Genomic DNA, 22088 nt, shown 5'->3' on the forward strand with positions numbered 1-22088 from the left:
ACGTTTCTTTCTTCTGTTGAACACAAAAGAAGATATTTTGAAAAATGCTGAAAACATGTAACCATTGACTTATATAGTATGAAAAACAAATACAACGGAAAGTCAGTGGCTACAGGTTTCCAGCATTCTTCAAATTATCTTCTGTTGTGTTCAACAGACGAAAGAAACTCATAAAGGTTTGTCATAAGCAAAGAGTGAATTAATGATTTTTCAGTTTTGAATAGGGCTTTCATTGTTCTCGAAACTCGTTACGAGGCCTCTAGAGATCGTGCAGCACCATTGATGTGGTCAAAGACCTGAGAAGAGATGATGCCAACCTTTGAGGACCTCAAGGAATCAACACATAAGAAGAGATGATGCCAACCACAGTGGACTTCTAGAGGTCTCTAGAATCCTGGATCAGGCCGTATCCTGAGCAGATGCTGTGGTGGTCATGGAGGAGTGGAGAGCATGAGACTGATTCCTGAAAGACCCCAAGGACAGACGAGTCTCCGCATTGATCTCGTGGGCCAGACTGTACACCCGCCGGTGCACTACTCACACCTGCAGCTTCTCCACAATGGACATCCAGTGTTCTCCAGCCTCCAGCACCTAGACTGCAGCTCTGCACAAGAAGTTTGGCCAGAGGAGAAATGGTCACGGCCAGCTGAGCCTGGTTTCTCTCTAGGTTTTTTTCCCTTTACTTTCGTCAATCCCTGAAGTTTGCTTCTCGCCACTGGCTTGCTTGGTTTGGGACTTGTGGAGCTGCGCATCGATGGATTTGCTCTTCAGTGTGTGGACTTTCAGCAGTGAAAATTAAACCACACTGAACTGAACTAAGGGGCGTCACGGTGGCACAGTGGGTAGCACAATCACCTCACAGCAAGAAGGTCACTGGTTCGAGGCCCGGCTGGGTCAGTTGGCGTTTCTGTGTGGAGTTTGCATGTTCTCCCCGTGTTTGCGTGGGTTTCCTCCGGGTGCTCCGGTTTCCCGCACAGTCCAAAGACATGCGCTATAAGTGAACTAAATAAGCTAAATTGGCTGTAGTGTATGTGTGTGAATGTAAATGTGTATGGATGTTTCCTAGTGTTGGGTTGTGGCTGGAAGGGCATCCGCTGCGTAAAACATATGCTGGATTAGTTGGCGGTTCATGCCACTGTGGCGACCCCTGATGAATAAGGGGACTAAGCCGAAAAGAAAATGAATGAATGAATGAATGAATGAACTAAACTGAACCAAAGTTCCTTTAAGGCAAGTCATTTCACTCGGCGGCCATCTTTGAAACGCCTCTTGGGCAGTATGCTCGGGCATTCTGTCTGAATGGGGAAACATCAAATTCTCTGCTCGCCAAGAAAAAACTGCTTGTCAAGCTTACGATTACATTACATACTACGAATAACCAATCAAATTAAGCAACAACTGTGTCATTAGTTTTATTTCTAAATGTTCATATCACACAAAACAATGCAGAAACTCAAGGCTGGTCTGAGCCCCTTCCTCGGAGTGTTGTCATTCTATAGTAATTGCTGATTGGCTCCTGTACTAGAAGGCGGGCTTTATTCGCCATATTGTGATTGCTGATTGGCTCTTGCACTAAAAAGGCTTCATTCGCCATCATGACAGTAACACTTTTCCCCATTCAAAAGTATATGAGTGACATGTCTTATGTATTCTATAGTTTTTGACTGAACTCAACCAAAGAGCATAAAATCAACAAGAGGCGACACTCTAGTGCGATTTGGGAAACAGCTACTAGATGGCGCGGCGGCCATTTTGGAATTAAAATTCCAATAGAACAACAGCATATTATACGTCTGTAAAATAAACCATTAAAAGTGCAGATGATTGTGATAGTAAGTGTTGTATTGTTGTCTTTCAGGTTGTATCTCAGCTTTAAATAAATAAATATAAAACAAAGCAGCTGCTTGCCATCGCGACAGCAAAGAGATCCAATGGACAGCCGACTGCTTTCACTCCAAAATGGTGGAATCCGGGGCTGTTGCTGGGCGCTGCTGTTGCAATAGAACATTCAACTGGGTGTCGCCTCTTGGCCATGCTAAGCTCTTTGACTCAACTTTGAAAACTGGACTGACACAGTTTAAATTTACTAGAACTTCTATGTTAAGCTGCTTTGACACAATCTACACTGTAAAAGCGCTCTAGAAATAGAGGAGAATTGAATTGAATAGTGAACTTTCATTTCTGGGTGAACTATCCCTTTAAATGCTTTTTTGTGATGTTCCTGCTGTGTCGCAGAGCTTAATTTTAAACTTATTGAAGTCCCCATTGAGAAAAATGATTTCCCGACATCATAAAGCAACATAATCATTACAAAACTTAATTACACCCGACTGAGCCTCACAGTTCATATCAGAGTGTTCAAAACAGCAGTAAAGCAGATCCTCAGAAAAACTCATTAAGCTCTTAAAGGGATAGTTCACCCAAAAATAAACATTTCCTGTTCATTTAATCAAGGTCACCCAAGATGTATGTGACTTTTTTTTCTTCAGTTCAACAATCAAATAGATTAAGAGCTGAATCTGTGGTTCTTGGAGATTCATATAATGGCAGTGAATGGTGACAGGTTTTTTAGATTAAAAATAAACACATACAAACGAGTCCAAATCAATAGCCATGGCTCCTGATGCCACACTGAAGTCTTGTAAAGCGAAATGATCAGTCAGTGTAAGAAACTGAACATCATTTACAAAATTATTACAGTAGCTTTAATCCACAGCCTGGTCAAACAGTTCTACAATGTAGTCCGATTGTAGTCCGGTCACTTTTTCATTCCAATTATACTGATTTGATGAGGACCTAGTGTGTGTGAGTGTGTGTGTGAGAGTGAGTGTATAAGTCTGTGTGTGTACTGGTTTTACTATACTTACTAGGGCCAATTAAATATCCTCTCTTATATAGCAAAATATCATGACGACTCTACAATTGAAGATATTTTACTGCTTCTCGCTAGCTAAAAAGACATAAATATAAATTCTGTGACGGTTTTATTAAGGGTAGGCCATAGAAAATATATATAAAAACAAGGAAAGTCTATGTAATGTCCTCATTAAGATATTTAAACAATTGTGTGTGTGTGTGTGTGTACTTGTTTAAGTGGTTTACAAGGACACAAACTTGTATAATGAGATGGATATGATCTAGTTGTTCTCTATTAAGCTGATTTATAAAGATAAGTCTGTTGCCCACGAATTCGATAAACTTTTAAAAATCATATTTAACACCGTCTTTTGACATCCCTACTGAAAAAAACAGCTTAAACCAGCCTAAGCTGGTTGGCTGGTTTTAGCTGGTTGACCAGCCTGTTTTTTGAGGGGTTTTGTCCACTTCCAGGCTGGTTTCCAGCCATTTCCAGCCTGGTCTTAGCTGGTCAGACTGGAAAATGACCAGGTAAAACAAGCCAAAACCAGCTTGACCAGCCTGGTTTAAGCTGGGTTTGGCTGGGCTCCCAACCTGGCTAGGCTGGTCAAGCTGGTTTTGGCTGGTCATCTCCCAACTAAGACAAGACTGGAAGTGGCCAAAACCCCTCTAAAACCAGCCTGGTTGACCAGCTAAAACCAGCCAACCAGCCTAGGCTGGTTTAGGCTGTTTTTTTCAGTAGGGATTAAAACTTCGACACAGGCATTCTGTGAAGATTGGGTTAGGGATAGAGTTGAGGTAGGGCCATATAATAAGCAGTTTTTACAGTATAAAATACATTACACCAATTGAGAGTCCTCATAAAACACCCTACAGTTGAAGTCAGAATTATTAGACCCCCTGTATATTTTCCCCAATACCTGTTTAACAAGCTGTTTTTTCAACACATTTCTAAACATAATAGTTTTCATAGCCTATTCTTTTGCCATGATGACAGTACATAATATTTGACTGGATATTTTTCAGTATTCAGCCAATTTAGGGTAATAATCATTGTATAACAGTGGTTTGTTCTGTAGACAATTGAAAAAAATGCTTAAGAGGGCTAATAACATTGACCTTAAAGGTGCAGTAGGTGATCTGCCTAAATGCTAACTGGTTAGCATAATATCTTTCAAATACAATCCCTCCCCTGTTGTCCAAAGCCACGGCTTCTAAACTCGCGAACGTGCACATTAAAGATGACAGAGACCCACAAGATCATGTCATTCATCAGTTAGAAAACTTTACAGTACTTTATAACATCTTTTTACATCTAGCACGCTTTGTGCATTTTGTCCTAAAGCGACTACTATATGCTTAGTGGTTTGCCAGCGGGTGCAGGAATTACACTTATTACTAAGCCATCCTTACATGCTATTTCAGACCGAATATTCAGAGTATCATGGTGAACAATATGGGAGCGCTTCAAAGGCTGTGATTGTTCAAAAAATAAACCAATGTGAATATAAAAGCAACTTCAGCTCAGTAAAGCAGGCTAGGCAGAATAGCGCTATTTACTTCTGTTTTGTTGTTAAACTAAATAAAAATCTACATCATCGATGCTGTAAAAAGTCACTTATGAGACAGAAAATAGTCACTTCAGTCTTTCGCTGGAATATTTTAGTGGCTGAACAACACTTCTGTGCATATAACCCATTCATGACAACACAATCTACATCAGCTCTGCGTAACTAAAACAGAACATTACCTGTCTAACAGAAACACTTCAGCCATGGTGTCGTCCTTCCTCCAGTGTGCAAAACTAACTCCAATATTGATTCAGAATTTTAAAAGGTTTTGATTTAGCATTTGTTTTTAACGCTGTGACTCGTGTCCATGTGACCGTGGCCCGCGTGAATGCGCATCGGCGGATCTGCGTGAACGGGTGCACCATTGTTCAAATCTACATTTGTTGACAGACAGTTTGGGTTACTTATCAGAATTATGGAAATTATCGGCCTGACAATATTTAATTGGACGAACATTTTTTGTTGTTGTATGCTTTACCCAGAATATAAAATAGATATAAATACATTTAGATCATTTACTTTAATCATTACTACTGGAATGTCAAGAGACTTATAACCAGCAGAACAAAACATGTTTCTGAAGACAATCACCTACTGCACCTTTAAAATGGTTTAAAAAATTTTAAGACTGCTTTTATTCTAGCCGAAATAAAACAAATAAGACTTTCTCCAGAAGAAAAAATATTATAGGAAATACTGTGAAAAATTCCTTGCTCTGTTAAACATCATTTGGGAAATATTTAAAAAAATCCACAGGAGGGCTAATAATTCTGACTTCAACTGTATACAAGTGTGTGTGTGTGTGTGTGTGTGTGTAAGACAGAGCGGCTCCAGCATCACATCCCAGCACAGACCCTAACAATGTAAGATCAGAGGGGTGAGACACTGCGGCTCCACATCTGCTAATAACCAAAACCTCCACATCGACCCAAACAAACACCTGCTGTCCGCCACACAACTGTCCAGACATTCAGACCGAGACGCTCCAGCCCTGCATTCACACACTCCCATCAGCTGGAAACACACTGTACTAAACCCTGAACTCAAAGCTGAGATACATACAGAACTATCAATTAAAAGTACAACAGCATTTTCCAGCTACACAACAATACTGGCAGTGTTCATTTCTACATTTAAAAGTCTCGTGAATTGCTTAGAAATATAATTTTTTTTCTTTGATGTGTGATGTAATAGGGTATATGCCGAGCTAGTGTTGTTTCCATACTGATAAACTTCCGGTGACCAGTTATTGTGAGTTTTTTTCCATTTTATACGGTTCCTTTTACAGCATCGATGCTGTAATGTAACTTAAAAACAATCAGTTAAATAGACTTTGGCATTCATTCAGTTGCTCAAGCGTAAAACGAGACAAAAAGCCATTTACTCGCACGCGCCCGTCAGAATCGGCAGGCTAGCGCAGAAGCTCCATTGAATATAATGGGGGTAAAATAAATGCTCAAATTATAAAGACATGGTGGGGGAAATGTAATTTAATGCAGTGCTTCTTGTACAATCTGAGACCTACTTTATATCAGATATCACTCACCCAGTGGAGATCGCTGATTTTTAAAGAAAAAAGACCTTAAACGCGCAGATTTTGCAATTGCAAACAGTTCACCGGAAGCGCTTAACCCAGGTTACTGCCAAATTAAAAGTCCTATTAGCATGCTTCGGCATTAACCCTATTTCAACTGAAACATGAAAACAGGGCGGGACATATAGTAGCTCCTCCTCTTTAAAAAATACAGCCAGTAGTGTTTTGTTTTAATCACAGCTCTGCCAGTGAGTGTGTTTGAGATGAAGCACATATAGCAATTGTGTCTTAAAGGTGGCAGAGCAATTTGTCATTTATTTTATTACATTAAATTAAGAATAATAATTAGCAATATGCTATTTTTAAAATTTTCCAATGCTTAACTTAATATTTTAGTCAGCTTGATTGACGCAAGTTGAGATGACTAGAAATGTTAGCTTGATTTAACAAAAAAAATTTAAGCCAGCAAGATTTTTTTTTGCAATGTGGAATTGGTGTTTAGCAAGAACATGACTTGACTCGGGACATTTATGTGCACTGTGACTTTAAACCTCAAACATATATGACTTTGTTTCACCAATCATGTGCTCTGCTTTCTCCCATGCAACATGAATGTACACAGTACATAAACGGAAGTCTCACCGACTGAATGAGCACGTGTCCGATGGTCTGCTTGTCGTGCCACTGGTTGACGCAGTCCAGCACCTGCTCCAGAAACTGCTCATGGTGCTCCAGGATCTCCGGGATCTGGTAAAACATCTCATCCACCAGTGACGGGTCACACAGAGGAGTGTTTTCTGGATGCTTCAGCGGCTTCATGTAGCCCTGAACCCAAAAACACACAGACAGATCTCAAACAAACGTGCATATATTAAAGAGCCCATATTATACATGAAATAGGGTCATATGTAGGTTGTAAGGGTCTCCAACAACAGTCTAATATGCATGCAAGGTCAAAAAACACTTTTATGGTCTTATAATCTGCATTTATTTTTACCTAATTATCCCAGCGACTCCCATATGAATCGTTCAGCGATTGATTTGTTCCCAACCCCCTCCTCAGCGCGAAGCTAATCTGCGCTGATTGGACCGATGACAGCCTGCTGCGATTGGTCAACAGTGACAGGCTTCAGCGCGAGACAGAGTGAAATGCCCAGCTGGTAATCAACTATATAAAAGTAGTCACAGTGCACAAACGCTTCATAGTGTAAGGCTTTTTTCTCACACACACACACACACACACAACGCTCCTCAGAAGAACTAGGGAGAGCGACGCGAGTCTCCTGTCTCTAGGCGTCACACACTCGACCTGCTCTTTTTCTCTCACACACACACACAAACACAAACACACACACATCACGTTCCTCCTCAGAACTAGGGAGATCGACACGAGTCTCCTGTCTCCTAGCTTACGATAGCCATAGCAACGACAAACGGCAGTGGAACGCGAGCTCACAAAAGCCTTTAACGTTAAATCCGTAAACAAAGCGGCACGCGTCGCGTTTTTAACGTGGCTTACATGTGATAAGAGAATGTAAAGAGTAACCGCGTGTACTGTACCAGGTTAAGAAGTAAAACACAATAAATACATAATTTGCAAGCTAGAGTAAACGAGGCAACAATTTTAATCGCACTTACTTACACTAGTGAATAAACCTCAACCACTGACTCTTCACAGTTTCATCTTTGGGTAGAGACTGTCAATATTATCCATCTGAGCACAGCGTGACTTCATTCGACCGGCGGCGTCTGTGTGTGTGTGTGTCTAGTGTTTTTCTGTGTTAGTGGGTGGGGCCGCAGGTTTCAAATCTCCCTGGTTTGCGCGCGTAACTACTGGCGAGGCTTGTGTTTCGTGGCTGCGTCATCGCGAAACACCTGATGACTCGTTATCAAGACGACTCGTTTGAAGCACTATGGGTCGACTCTTTTATAGATGAATCAATAATTTTAAACACTGTACACTAACAGATTTAAGCCTTAACTGGATATTTCACTTCACTTAGAGCTGTGTTACACACTACATGGAAGGGCATTTTCAAAAACCCATAATATGGGCTCTTGAACTGCTGAAACCATAAATGCGTCAGAGATATTTGCACATTTGACACATTTTCTGAGAACTGAATGCAGTATAAATATCAAAGAATATGCATGAATACATAACAATGAATATGCATGCAATAACAGTGAATATGCATGCATAAATGAGAGAATGTGTGTGTTTGCATGTAGTTTGTGACAGACTGATTAAAGGAAATGCCTGACTATTCCTTTGGGATGTAAACTGTGTCGCATCAAATGCAGACAAACATTCTGTGTTCATCTTTCCTGACAAAACATGGACTTCTGAATGACAATGTAGCAAAAAGCTTTTTATTTATCCATAAATGACATCACATGTCACGATTAGTAGGTATAAGAAGTTTTATTAATCTTAATAAATCTTTACAGACAAAAAACAAAAACTTATTTGCAAAAACAAAATCAAAATGTCAACTACAACTGATATAACGTCTATAACATAACGTCTATATACATAACATTGCATATTAGTAGATTTAATAAGATTTAACAATATTAATAAGTCTTTACTGACACAAAACAAGTACTTCTTCAATAAAAAAGTATCAAAATGTTATTTATTTAATCAATAAATGACTTCAAGTGTCAATTACAAATAATTTTACTTCCATAAATCTACATGAAATTGCAAATTAGTAGATATAAGAACATTTACTAATATTAATAAACCTTTACTGTCACGAAACAAGCACTTACAGTATTAACAACAATGTATCAAAATGTTATTTATTTATCAATAAATGACTTCAAGTGTCAATTACAAATAATTTTACTTCCATAAATCTACATGAAATTGCAAATTAGTAGATTCGGCTGAGTCAGTTAGCATTTCTGTGTGGAGTTTGCGTGTTCTCCGGTTTCCAAAGAGATGCGGTATAAGGGAATTGGGTAAGCTAAATTGTCCGTAGGGTGTGTGTGAATGAAAGTGTGTGGGTGTTTCCCAGTGATGGGTTGTGACTGGAAGGGCATCCGCTGCGTTAAACATATACTGGATAAGTTGGCGGTTCATTCTGCTGTGGCGACCCCTGATTAATAAAGGGACTAAACCGAAAAGAAAATGAATGAATGAATGTTTTCAATGCTGTGTCTGTCTGTCCCAAGCTACATGTATGTATGTAGGTATATATCTATATCTGATTTTCATTGAGCAGGTGTAATATTCATTAATATTAATTATTCAAATTCTTATTTTCACTGAGGTGCCGCTGTTTGGGGTCGAATTATGGTACATAATCATTAACCTGCAGGCTGCATTCTGCTCACGGGGCTGCGAGAAAATAAAAAATAAGAGTGAATCTGCGGCAAAATAATGAGTAAAAAGAGTGAGGCTATGGTCAAATAATAAATTAATGAATGAAAAAAGTGCGACGGCTGAGAGTGCGAGCAGCTAGGGACCCGGCCCTCGCGGCCAAAACACGGACCGGCCCACCGGGAATTCTCCCGGTCCTCCCGATTATCCAATCCGGGCCTGTGCTAACGTTATATCTAAAAAAAAGTCTTTGCACTTAAAAAGTTTAGAATAACAATAAAGCGTGTTAACAAATTTTAAATGATTAATAAAGGAATTATAATGCTTTGACTTATTGTTTAATCTCATTTACAAGCACAGTAGCATATTTAAGGCTGCTGTGTGGGCTATTTCTGTCCGTTCGCATCCCGTCCCTTTGCGCCCCCTGGCGGCTCATTCACAAACTGCGGTCATACACTAAAAACAAAGCGGCTCCTATTTCAAACGGCGGCGGTATATGACGCGACGGTAATAGTCACTTTGAACTCTCACCTACTGTATATATTTGTTTCCAGACAACGTCAGTGTTTTGGCGTGCAGAGAGCTTGGGTTTATAGGTATATCAGCGTGAAGGTGTGAATGTGCAGATCTGGAGAAGGTGTTGGAGATGTACTTGAAGGATGGATGACAGACAAGAGTGTTTATCATGTTTTCGGGCACGTATGAAGAACATTAGCCAGATGTGCGCTAGTCAAAACAGAGAAACTGAAGCAGCCTGTGACCTGAGTCAGACGCTGTTGATTTTGGACTTGTGTTGCAATATTACCATGCTTTATTGGACCACTATAAAGCGATTTTTGAAGTATGAAAATACCATACAATATGAATATGATCATTTGCTTTTATGAACTTTTACCATCCACAACACGGGTTGTTTTAATTGTTCGTAGGTGTATTTGTCATTTTTCCATGTTTAATAATTTTATACACACACGGCCACTTTATTAGGTACACCTGTCCAACTGCTCGTTAACGCAGATTTCTAATCAGCCATTCACATAGGAGCAACTCACTGCATTTAGGCATGTAGACATGGTCAAGACGATCTGCTGCAGTTCAAACAGAGCATCAGAATGGAGAAGAAGGGTGATTTAAGTGACTTTTAATGTGGCATGGTTGTTGGTTCCAGACGGGCTGGTCTGAGTATTTCAGAAACTGCTGATCAACTGGGATTTTCACGCACAACCATCTCTAGCGTTTACAGAGAATGGTCTGACAAAGAGAAAATATCCAGTGAGCGGCAGTTCTGTGGGCGCAAATGTCTTGTTGATGCCAGAGGTCAGAGGAGAATGGCCAGACTGGTTCCAGCTGATAGAAAGGCAACAGTGACTCAAATAACCACTCGCTACAACCGAGGTCTGCAGAAGAGCATCTCTGAACGCACAACACATCTAACCTTGAGGCAGATGAGCTACAGCAGCAGAAGACCACACCAGGTGCCACGCTTGTCAGCTAAAAACAGGAAACTGAGGCTACAATTCACACAGGATCAGCAAAACTGGACAATAGAAGATTGGAGAAACGTTGCCTGGTCTGATGAGTCTCCATTTCTGCTGCCACATTCGCATGGTCGGGTCAGAATTTGGCGTCAACAACATGAAAGCATGGATCCATCCTGCCTTGTATCAACGGTTCAGGCTGCTGGTGGTGGTGTAATGGTGTGGGGGATACTTTCTTGGCACACTTTGGGCCCATTAGTACCAATTAAGCATCGTGCCAACGCCACAACCTAGCAAGTAAGAAGGGATTGAGCCTCGGCTGAGTCAGTTGGCATTTCTGTGTGGAGTTTGCATGTTCTCTCCGTGTTCATGTAGGTTTCCTCCGGGTGCTCTGGTTTACTACACAAGAAGTTTGGCCATAGGAGAAACGGTCATGCCCAACTGAGCCTGGTTTCTCTCAAGGTTGTTAATTCTTCACTTTTGTCAACTGGTGAAGTTTTTTCCTCGCCACTAGCTTGCATGGTTCAGGATCTGTAGAGCTGCGCATTGATAAATTTGCTCCTCAGTGTTTGGACTCTCAGCAGTGAATATTACACCACACAGAACTGAGCTAAACAGAACTGAACTTAAACCTGAAAACTGAACTACACCGATTCAATTTACTATGATCTTCTATGTGAAGCTGCTTTGACACAATCTACATTGTGAAAGCGCTATAGAAATAAAGGTGAATTGAATTGTTATGGTTTTGGAGCAGCGCTGGTCACCCGCTCACCTTGTTGCCATGGCAGCCATGGGCACAGGCGGTTATGAGTCAGGAGAGACTGGAAAAGATGATTTGTTTCTCTGTTTGGCTTATTAAACGCAGTTTGAGGCTTCCGCTCTCACGCTTACAGTAACATCATGTTTCTGTCATTCAGTTCTCTTATTGTGCAGATCATCTGTGGGTGTTGTCATCAAACACAAATCGCCTTTATTGTGTTATATTTATGATTAATGTTCTTAAAGCACTCACACATTTGCAGCGATATAAAATGATAAAAGCTTCAGTTGAAGATGTTCTCAGAGCTGAAATCAGTCATTAGTATTAGCTTTATATAAGATCATTCATTTATTTGCACAGCTGTATGAAAATACACCTTTCATACCTGAAGGAGTGTGCGCAGAGACTCGACGTACGATTGTTCTGTGTCCAGCAGAGTCATCATCACATGTCTTCTCATATCCTGTAGAAAGACAATAAATGATCAATTAAACTCGTTGCAAAACATCCTCTATGCAGATACTGTATGTGAAACATACAATCCTGATGATGCACTACACACAAAACTTCAGAGTCCTTAAATCAATGGAAGATAAGAAATGAATGGTTAAGGGAGAATAATGAATTCCAGAGGCGTTTTTGCTATCACAAGTGTTATCTCTGCTATCTCTGTGTTTTCATTGGTCAATTACTGAAAAAAAGTCTTACTTGAGCAATACTATTCACAATACAATATAATAAAACATACCCCAGAACACCTTGGTAGCCTCTTATAATTTACCTGGACACTAAAAACAATATAGTACTTATGATAATTTCACAGCAGTCAAGTTCAGTTTTAAGGCATTTTTTGGTTGCTATAGTAACACACACATGAATGCACGTACGCGCACACACACACATTTGTTTTTGTGAATTGTGGGGACATTACATAGGCTTCCATTGTTTTTATGCTGTCCAAACTGTATTTTATATTGCCCTAACCCTAAACCCACCCCTCACAGGAAACTGTGTGCAGTTTTATGCTCAGAAAAAAAAACTCATCCTGTGTGATTTCTAAGCTTTTAGAGAAATGAGGACGTCAGCAAAGTCCTCATATTTCACCACCTTCTTGTAATACCTGTGTCATGCCTATGTCATTATATAGATTTGTGTCCTGATATGTCACAAAAACACATACACACACACACACACTATAATGAGTTTCTAATCAACCATTTCCTATTTACTATTTAAAACATCCTAGCAGCTACTAACAAACCACCTAGAGTACCCTAGCAACCATTAAAACACCCTAGCAACTCCCCAGAACACTCTATCAACCATATTACAATGTAATAAAACACAGAACACTACAGAAACCTCACAGAATTTACCTGGCAATAATTCACAAAACAAACATCTTGATTAAACTTTTTAAGGAGTGTATAATCTAGCACTTATGAGAATTTCACAGCAGTCAAGTTTAGGCACTTTGGTTGCTATAGTTACACACACATGCACACTGACACAAACACATGCTATAATGAGTCTCCAATCAACCATTTCCTGTTTATTATTTTATTAAAACATCATAGCAACTACTAAAAACCACCTAGGGCACCCTAGCAACTTTCAAAACACCCTAGCAACTACTAACAAACCACCTAGAGTACCCTAGCAACCATTAAAACACCCTAGCAACTACTAACAAACCACACAGAGTACCCTAGCAAGCATTAAGACACCCTAGCAACTACTAACAAACCACCTAGAGTACCCTAGCAACCATTAAAACACCCTAGCTACTACTGACAAACCACCTAGAGTACCCTAGCAACCATTAAAACACCTTAGCAGCTACTAACAAACCACCTAGAGTACCCTAGCAACCATTAAAACACCCTAGCAACTACTAACAAACCACCTAGAGTACCCTAGCAAGCATTAAAACACTCTAGTAACTACTAACAAACCACCTAGAGTACCCTAGCAAGCATTAAAACACCCTAACTACTACTAACAAACCCCATAGAGTACCCTAGCAACCATTAAAACACCCTAGCAGCTATAACAAACCACCTAGAGTACCCTTGCAACCATTAAAACACCCTAGCAACTACTAACAAACCACATAGAGTGCCCTAGCAACAATTTAAACACCCTAGCAACTACTAACAAGCCCCCTAGAGTACCCTAGCAACCATTAAAACACCCTAGCAACTACTAATAAACCACCTAGAGTATCCTAGCAACCATTAAACACCCTAGCAACTACTAACAAACCACCTAAAGTACCCTAGCAACCATTAAAACACCCTATCATCCACTATGAGCACCCTAACAACCCCCCAGAACACCCTCTCAACCATATTACAATGTAATAAAACACACAGAACACTTTAGAAACCTCACAGAAATTCCTTGGCAACACAAAACTTAAATCTTGAGTTATCTTTTTAAGGAATGTAAAATCTCGCAGTTATGATAATTTCACAGCAGTCAAGTTAAGGCACTTAGGGCCCCTTACAGTTGTTATAGTAACACATGCATGCATGCACGCGCACACACTCTATAACGAATCTCCGACTAACCGTTTCCTGTTCACTATTTTATTAAAACACTCTAGCAACCACTAACAAAACACTTGAGTACCCTACCAACCATTACAACACCGTAGCAGCTATTCAGAGCACCCTAGAAACCATTAAAACACTCTAGCAACCACTCTGAGCACCCTAGCAACACCCCAGAACACCCTATCAACCACATTACAATGTAATAAAAAACACTCAGAACACTTCAGAAACCGCTTTCAATTTCCCAGGCAACAATTCACAGAATTAACATCTTGTTCGAGATTTTTACAGTATATAAATATACATAATAATGTCACAGCAGTCAAGATCAGCTTTACGGCATTTCAGTGGCTATAGTAACACACACATCATCATCACACTAAATCACTAACAAATCTCCTGATATACCCTAGCAACCACTCAGAGCACCATAGCACCCATAGCAACACACACCATAATGAGTCTTCAATTAACCGATTCCTGTTTACTATTTTATTAAAACACCCTATCAAGCACTCAAAGCACCACACACACACACACACACACACACACACACACACACACACACACACACACACACACACACACACACACGCACACACACACACACACACACACACACACACTATTATAATGAGTCCTCTAATCAAAATTAGAGTTTCCTGTTTACTAGTTTATGTCAGCCACTGAGCCAAACATGAGTGTGTTTCCGCCAGAGAGAAGATAACCTTCTCTAACCGCTGTGATTCAGTCCTGACTGATCGCACAAACACATCCTAGTGAGACATTTGAAGAAAAGCACTGTAATGGGCCAGATGTGGTGTGTCTTTCATGGTTAAATATGTTATTTGCAGCATCCAGTAAAATACCCAGCTGAAACCCACACAGACGTGGATGTAATGGGAAACGGAAGTCACGTCCAGCGTTTGCCACCCAAAGTCACGTATACTGCACCATCACACGGCTGAAGGACATTCATGCAAACGTCACTTTAAAACTGGTTCGTGAGAACAGAGACCCCGTCTGTTTACAGAAACAGTCGCAGGGTTTCAGAAAAGTTTCTTTCTGAAAAAATGTCAGTTTCATCTCACACAGAGGGTATTACAGAACAACACTGATAATGTAGAATCGTCTCAAAACAGTTCATAGAGTCATAGAATAAACAGAATAAATAAAAAATGCAAGAGACAAAAAAAAAAGCATTAAAAATGATAAAAAAGTTATTTAAAAATCTCATAAAATATTTTATTTCAAATAAATGCATACATATATATATATATATATATATATATATATATATATATATATATATATATATATATATATATATATATATAGACACGCAGTTACAGTATAATTCAGCTGAAGTCAGAATTATTAGCCCTCCATTGCCATGATGACAGTACATAATATTTTACTAGATATTTTTTTTATCTATACATGTATACATATATATATATATATATATATATATATATATATATACATACACACATATATACACACACACCCCAGACACTTTATTAGGTACACCTTACTAGTACCGGGTTGGACCCCCTTTTGCCTTCAGAACGGACTTAATCCTTCGTGGCATAGATTCAACAAGCTCCTGGACATATTAGTCAGAGATTTTGGGTCTATGTTGACATGATAGGATCATGTAGTTGGTGTAGATTTGTCGGCTGCACATCCATAATGCGAATCTCCCATTTCACCATATCCCAAAGGGGCTCTATTGGATTGAGCTCTGGTGACTGTGGAGGCCATTTGAGTACAGTGAACTCATTGTCATGTTCAAGAAACCAGTCTGAGATGATTCACGCTTTATGACATGGTGTGTTATCCTGCTGGAAGTAGGCATCAGAAGATGGGGACACTGTGGTCATAAAGGGATGGACATGGTCAGCAGCAATACTCAGATAGGCTCTGGCGTTGACAAGATGCTCAATTGGTACTAATGGACCCAAAGTGTGCCAAGAAAAAATCCCCCACACCATTACACCACCACCACCAGCCTGAACTGTTGATAAAAGGCAGGATGGATTCGTGCTTTCATGTTGTTGATGCCAAATTCTGACCCGACCATCCAAATGTCGCAGCAGAAATTGAGACTCATCAGACCAGGCAACGTTTCTACAATCTTCCATTGTCCAGTGTTGGTGAGCCTGTGTGAATTGTAGTTTCCTGTTCTTAGCTGACAGGAGTGGCACCCGGTGTGGCCTTCTGCTGCTGTAGCCCATCCGCCTCAAGGTTGGACGTGTTGTGTGTTCGGAGATGCTCTTTTGCAGACCTCAGTTGTAACGAGTGGTCATTTGAGTTACTGTTGCCTTTCTATCAGCTGGAACCAGTCTGGCCATTCTCCTCTGACCTCTGGCATCAACAAGGCATTTGCGCCCACAGAACTGCCACTCACTGGATATTTTCTCTTTTTCAGACCATTCTCTGTAAACCCTAGAGATGGTTGTGCGTGAAAATCCCAGTAGATCAGCAGTTTCTGAAATACTCAGACCAGCCCGTCTGGCAAAGTCACTCAAATCCCCTTTCTTCCCCATTCTGATGATTTTGAACTGCAGCAGATCGTCTTGACCATGTCTACATGCCTAAATGCATTGAGGTGCTGCCATGTGATTGGCTGATTAGAAATTTGAGTTAATAAGCAGTTGGATAGGTGTACCTGATAAATAAATAAATAAATAAATAAATAAATATATATGATATTTACATCAAAAGAAAAAAAACAGTGAAGGATCAAGTGAGAGTGACAGATATAGAAAATAAAATCACAGACAATAAATCAGATATAAAGTTGTGAGTGATTTCAGCTGTGTGTTCTTGTATGTCAGATGTACATTCAGATACTCTAGCTCTAAAACAGCACTAAATAAACCTGCTGACCTGCTGCTCTAAACAGACTCCTGATCCAGTTTAAAGTGGTTTCTCAGCAGGACACCAGTTACTTTCACCTGAGACCAATCAAAGCTCCAGACATAATATGTATATCGAAAGTATATCCAATATCTGTATTGCAGAGAGGTGCAATATATTACAGTATTTGTATGTGTCGATAAAATGATTTAAAACAGATTAAATAAATTTGCATATTAAACTTAGTTTGGAAACATTCATTTTCTTTTCGGCTTAGTCCCTTTATTAATCTGAGGTCACCACAGCGGAATGAACCGCCAACTTATCCAGCACGTTTTACGCAGTGGATGCCCTTCCAGCTGCAACTAATCTCTGGAAAACATCCATACACACTCATTCACACTCATACATTACAGACAATTTAGCCTATCCAATTCACCTGTCTTTGGACTGTGGGGGAAACAGGAGCACCTGGAGGAAACCCACGCGAACGCAGGGAGAACATGCAAACTCCACACACAAACGCCAACTGACCCAGCCGAGGCTCGAACCAGCGACCTTCTTGCTGTGAGGCGACAGCACTACCTACTGTCGCCCTACTTTGGAAACAGTGACGTGCAATGCATGCAACGGCAAGGTCATGGGTTCGATCCCAGAGACTGCATGAACTAAATGTATAAAATCAGTACAATGTAAATAATTCTGTAAGCCAAATACATGACATGAAGGTGTATTTTCAGACAAAACCCTGCTATTTTTGTCCCCTGTTACCATTTTAAAAGGGTAACCTTTCGAAATCCACCGAGTCTGCATGTGTCTTAATGTCAGGCTGTGTTTTCCTCATCTGGGCATTGCGGGAGTGCTGCGGCGGGACGTGTTTTACTGCTGCCACACATGCGGATGGAGCTGCCGGACACATTTCTGGCCCCCCGATGAGCCTCCAGAGAGCAGTTCTCTCCAAATGCAGTTTAAAATGTTTTATTGCCAGTTTATTTTTAGGTCTGAGTTCAGACAGAGGCTTGTGCAGCACATCCTGACCTGTGTGTGCTGACAAAATAATGACAAAAGAATCTTGAATTACCATTGCGTATGAAATGTGCTATATAAATAAACTTAAAAGGCCTTGATTTTAGTATCACTACATGATTTAAAAGAAAAAAAATCTTAATGTTATAATGCAAGAAATATTGTTGTTGCACTGACTTTATACATGTACAGTAGTTCATGCACTCTCTGGGATTTAAACCCATGACCCTGGCATTGCATGCGTTGCATTTCACTATTTCCAAACTAAATTTAAGACGCTAATTAATTTAATCTGTTTTGAACCATTTGAATTCTTTGTTGTTTTTATTTCTAATACTTGTTATATTTTATGTATTGTTGTATTTTATGAAATATTGTGTTTTATGCACCTTGAATTACCATTGTGTATGAAATGTTCAATATAAATAAACTTGCCTTGCCTCACAACAATCACATTGTATAATCGCAAGAAACATCGCTGCTCATTCACTCTCTGGGATTCGAACCCATGACCTTGGCGCTGCATGCATTGCATTTTACTGTTTCCAAATTAATTTTAATACGCATTGATTCTGTTTTAAATTATTTGAAGTCTTGGTTGTTTTTATTTCTAATACTTGTATTTTATGAAGTGAAGTTTAATTTTAAACTAATTTCGAGAGGAGCATGTGCTCATGATTAACCCAGCTGGTCCACATTAGCTAATCATGATCCTCCAATCAAAGGATCCCAAGTCACTATATATACCCTCATTTCCTCTCTACTACAATCTTCGTCTGGAAGAAACCCCCCTATTCCCCTTCTTCCACCTTTATCCAGAATGGACGGCACGGTGGCCCAGTGACTAGCACTGTTGCCTCACAGCAAGAATACCAATGGTGTTGGGTCTTCACAGGGCCATCTGGTGTTTCTGTGCGGAGTTTGCATGTTCTCCCTGTGTCCGCGTGGGTTACCCCCGGGTTCCCTGGTTTCCTCCCACCATCCAAATGTGCTCTATAATATAGATAAAATAAGCCTAAATCTTTTTTTCTAATGTCTTACTCTCAGTAAGTTCACCTTGGCCTCAGCAGCGGGGGAGTTTCAGATCGACCTGAGCTCAGTCTCCCCTCACCCTGTGAAAGGAGGGAGCCCTGGGCTCGAGGATCCCTTGAGCTCAGGGCTCTTTGGCGACAGCACGCCAAACAAGCTATGTATAAATCGTGAGCTAAGTGTGAACTCTTGAATTGTTGTGTTTTATGCACCAAGAATTACCATTGTGTATGCAATGTGCTACATAAATAAACTTGCCTTGCCTTCATTTTAGTATGATCATAACATGATTAAAAAAAAAAAAAAATCACAATGTTATATCGCAAGAAATTTCATTATTGCACTGACTTTATGCATGTAGTTCATGCATTCTGTGGGATTCGAACTCATGACCCTTGCGTTACATGCATGGCACTTTTCCAAACTAAATTTAAAATGTTAATGTATTCATATGCATCATTTCTATCTTTAACATAATAAAACTCGTTCATTGCTGTCAAAGAAACTGACTTATAGAATTTTACAACATCAATAAAACTACACTAAGATATATAATAAGATAGAAATTGAAGTTGTTTGTTTATTGAATAAACTATAATAATCCACAAATCTATGGCAGGGTTAATAGCAGGGTTATCATAAGTAACTAAAAGATTAAGTATAATAAGCATTTAAAAACTACCTGAATAAAACTTTAATAAAACTGAATAAGACTATTTTTACTCCAGCTCGTTGCCAAAAAAATAATTATATATTTTAAATAAGTCATTATCTAAAAACTAAAATATATTATTTAATATTCTTTTAATTAATAAATAATTGATTGAATAATAATAAAAAAAAAAAATTAAAAATAAATTAATTATTAACAAATAAAAATAAATATAAAAATATGTAATTACATTTTAAAATTAAAGCGTTAAATATAAAAAAACCTATTCAAAGTATTAATGAAAACTACAGTCTCTCAAAAATACAAAAAAAATGCAAAAAGCTATTTGAATACAAAAGGAATACTAATGCAAATAAAAGTAAAAAATATCTAAATATAAATCTTTTTCATTGCCATTTAATTATGCTTCTTATGAAGTGAACTCATACAAAAGACTTGCGGAACCAAATGCAGATTATTAAAGGCGAGGTCATGCAGGCAATGGTCATAAACAGGAGCAAAGCAGTAGAACAAGGGTAATCCAATAGACATGGTCAAAATACGGGTGGGAGATCAGACTAGGCAAGGGTCAAAATGAGGAACAAGGCCAGAATCTAAACACGGGAAAATCAAACAAGGAAAAACGCTTCGTAATGTTCGTCATGGAACAAGACTCAGCAATGTGTGAGTGAAATATATAGACCATGTAATCAGTCAATCATTAGCTACAACCGTGTCTGTGTGTGACTGTCCGGATTAATGTCAGCTGCTGCAGGAGTTGATGAGTGCAAAGGGTTCTGGTAGTTGTAGTTTGATGGGAAGTAATCTTCAATCGCTGTCGATTACAACAACACTATTGCTAATCGCTATTAGCTTAATAAATATGTACAATGACCTTAAAAATACAAGTATACATACATGTGGAAAAACACCATTAATTACATTTTCTCTAAAAATTAAAACAAAAAAATATATAAACTAATTAAAACTTAATTAAATAAAAAATGATATATAAAAAATAAATAAAATAATAAAGTAAAATAATTATAATAAAATAATAAATAAATAAGACTTCATAAATAAATTCAATAATAATAATTACTAAAAGATTGGCAAAAAATGTAAATAAAACAAATTCTGTTACTTAAATGCAAATGCAAATGCAATAAAAAATTATATATAATTTAAAATATAATAAATTTTTATTTACAAATTATATAAAATTTAAAATATAATAGTTTTTTCATACTATTAATAAAAACAACCACAGTACCTAGATGCTAGCTAATACTCTTTAGAAGTAAATCTTATAAATATGTAATTATGTGCACTTTAAACATTTTAAATATGCCTAATAAGCATAATGTGATTAAATCCAGCCACACACACACACTCACACGCACACGCACACACCCAATGTGAGGCCTCAAAAGTCAAAGCACTGCTTCAGAAATCTAATTCATTTATACATCAACAAAAGCCATGAACATTCTTGGCATTTGCCTTACATAATGTCAAAAGGTGCCTTGTGTGCCCGATTCTCCCGGTGCATTATGGGGCAGATTCATTATTATAAAATCACATTATGAACGCAGCAACCTGCAAATGCTTTTCTTGGAAAGACGAGGTCAAGCTGAGCGGCGCCTCTGAGAAACATGAAGGGAAATATTAATCTGTAATGAGCCAATGTTGATGGCAGCGCATGTGTTGAACATGTTCATGTGACCAAACGACAAAACATCAATGAGCATTTCTAGAGCCAACAAATAAACGACACACACTTTCATATCACAATGGCGGACTTTACTCAAGAGGAACAGGTTCAAGTTTCAAATAGCATGGTAATATTAAAACCTGAGTAATTGGCGAACAGAATGACAAATAAACTGAGCACAGTGAGGTAGCACAATCGCCTCACAGCAAGAAGGTGATTGGTTCGAGCCCCGGCTGGGTCAGCTGGCATTTCTGTGTGGAGTTTGCATGTTCTCCCCGTGAGTTTCCTCCAACTCTAAAGACATGCGGTACAGGTGAATTGAATATGCTAAATTGGCCGTAGTGTATGTGAGTGTGTGCAAGAGTGTATGAGTGTTTCTCAGTGATGGGTTGCAGATGGAAGGGCATCCGCTGTGTAAAACATATGCTGGATAAGTTGGCGGTTCATTCCACTGTGGCGACCCCTGATTAATAAAGAGACTTGGTTACACTTTAAAATCAGGTTTCATTAGTTAATGTACTTACTAATAATAAACAATACTTGTACAGCATTTATTAATCATAGTTCAATATTTAATAATGCATTATTTATTTATTTATTTATTTATTTAAATTTAAAAGTTTATCCATTCATCCGTCTATCCATTAACCTATTAATACCCTGTAAAACCCAAAAAGTTAAGGTAAATCCAACCATATGAGCAAACCGATT

The 22088-nt window shown here is 38.9% G+C and overlaps 1 pseudogene; it reads right to left on the reverse strand.

Annotated features, from left to right (window-relative positions):
* Positions 1-22088, reverse strand: part of LOC130245349 (rho guanine nucleotide exchange factor 17-like) — a 179134-nt pseudogene that overhangs the window by 41241 nt on the left and 115805 nt on the right.

The sequence above is a fragment of the Danio aesculapii genome, chromosome 18 (genome assembly GCF_903798145.1).
Source record: "Danio aesculapii chromosome 18, fDanAes4.1, whole genome shotgun sequence".
Classification (NCBI taxonomy): Eukaryota; Metazoa; Chordata; class Actinopteri; order Cypriniformes; family Danionidae; genus Danio; species Danio aesculapii.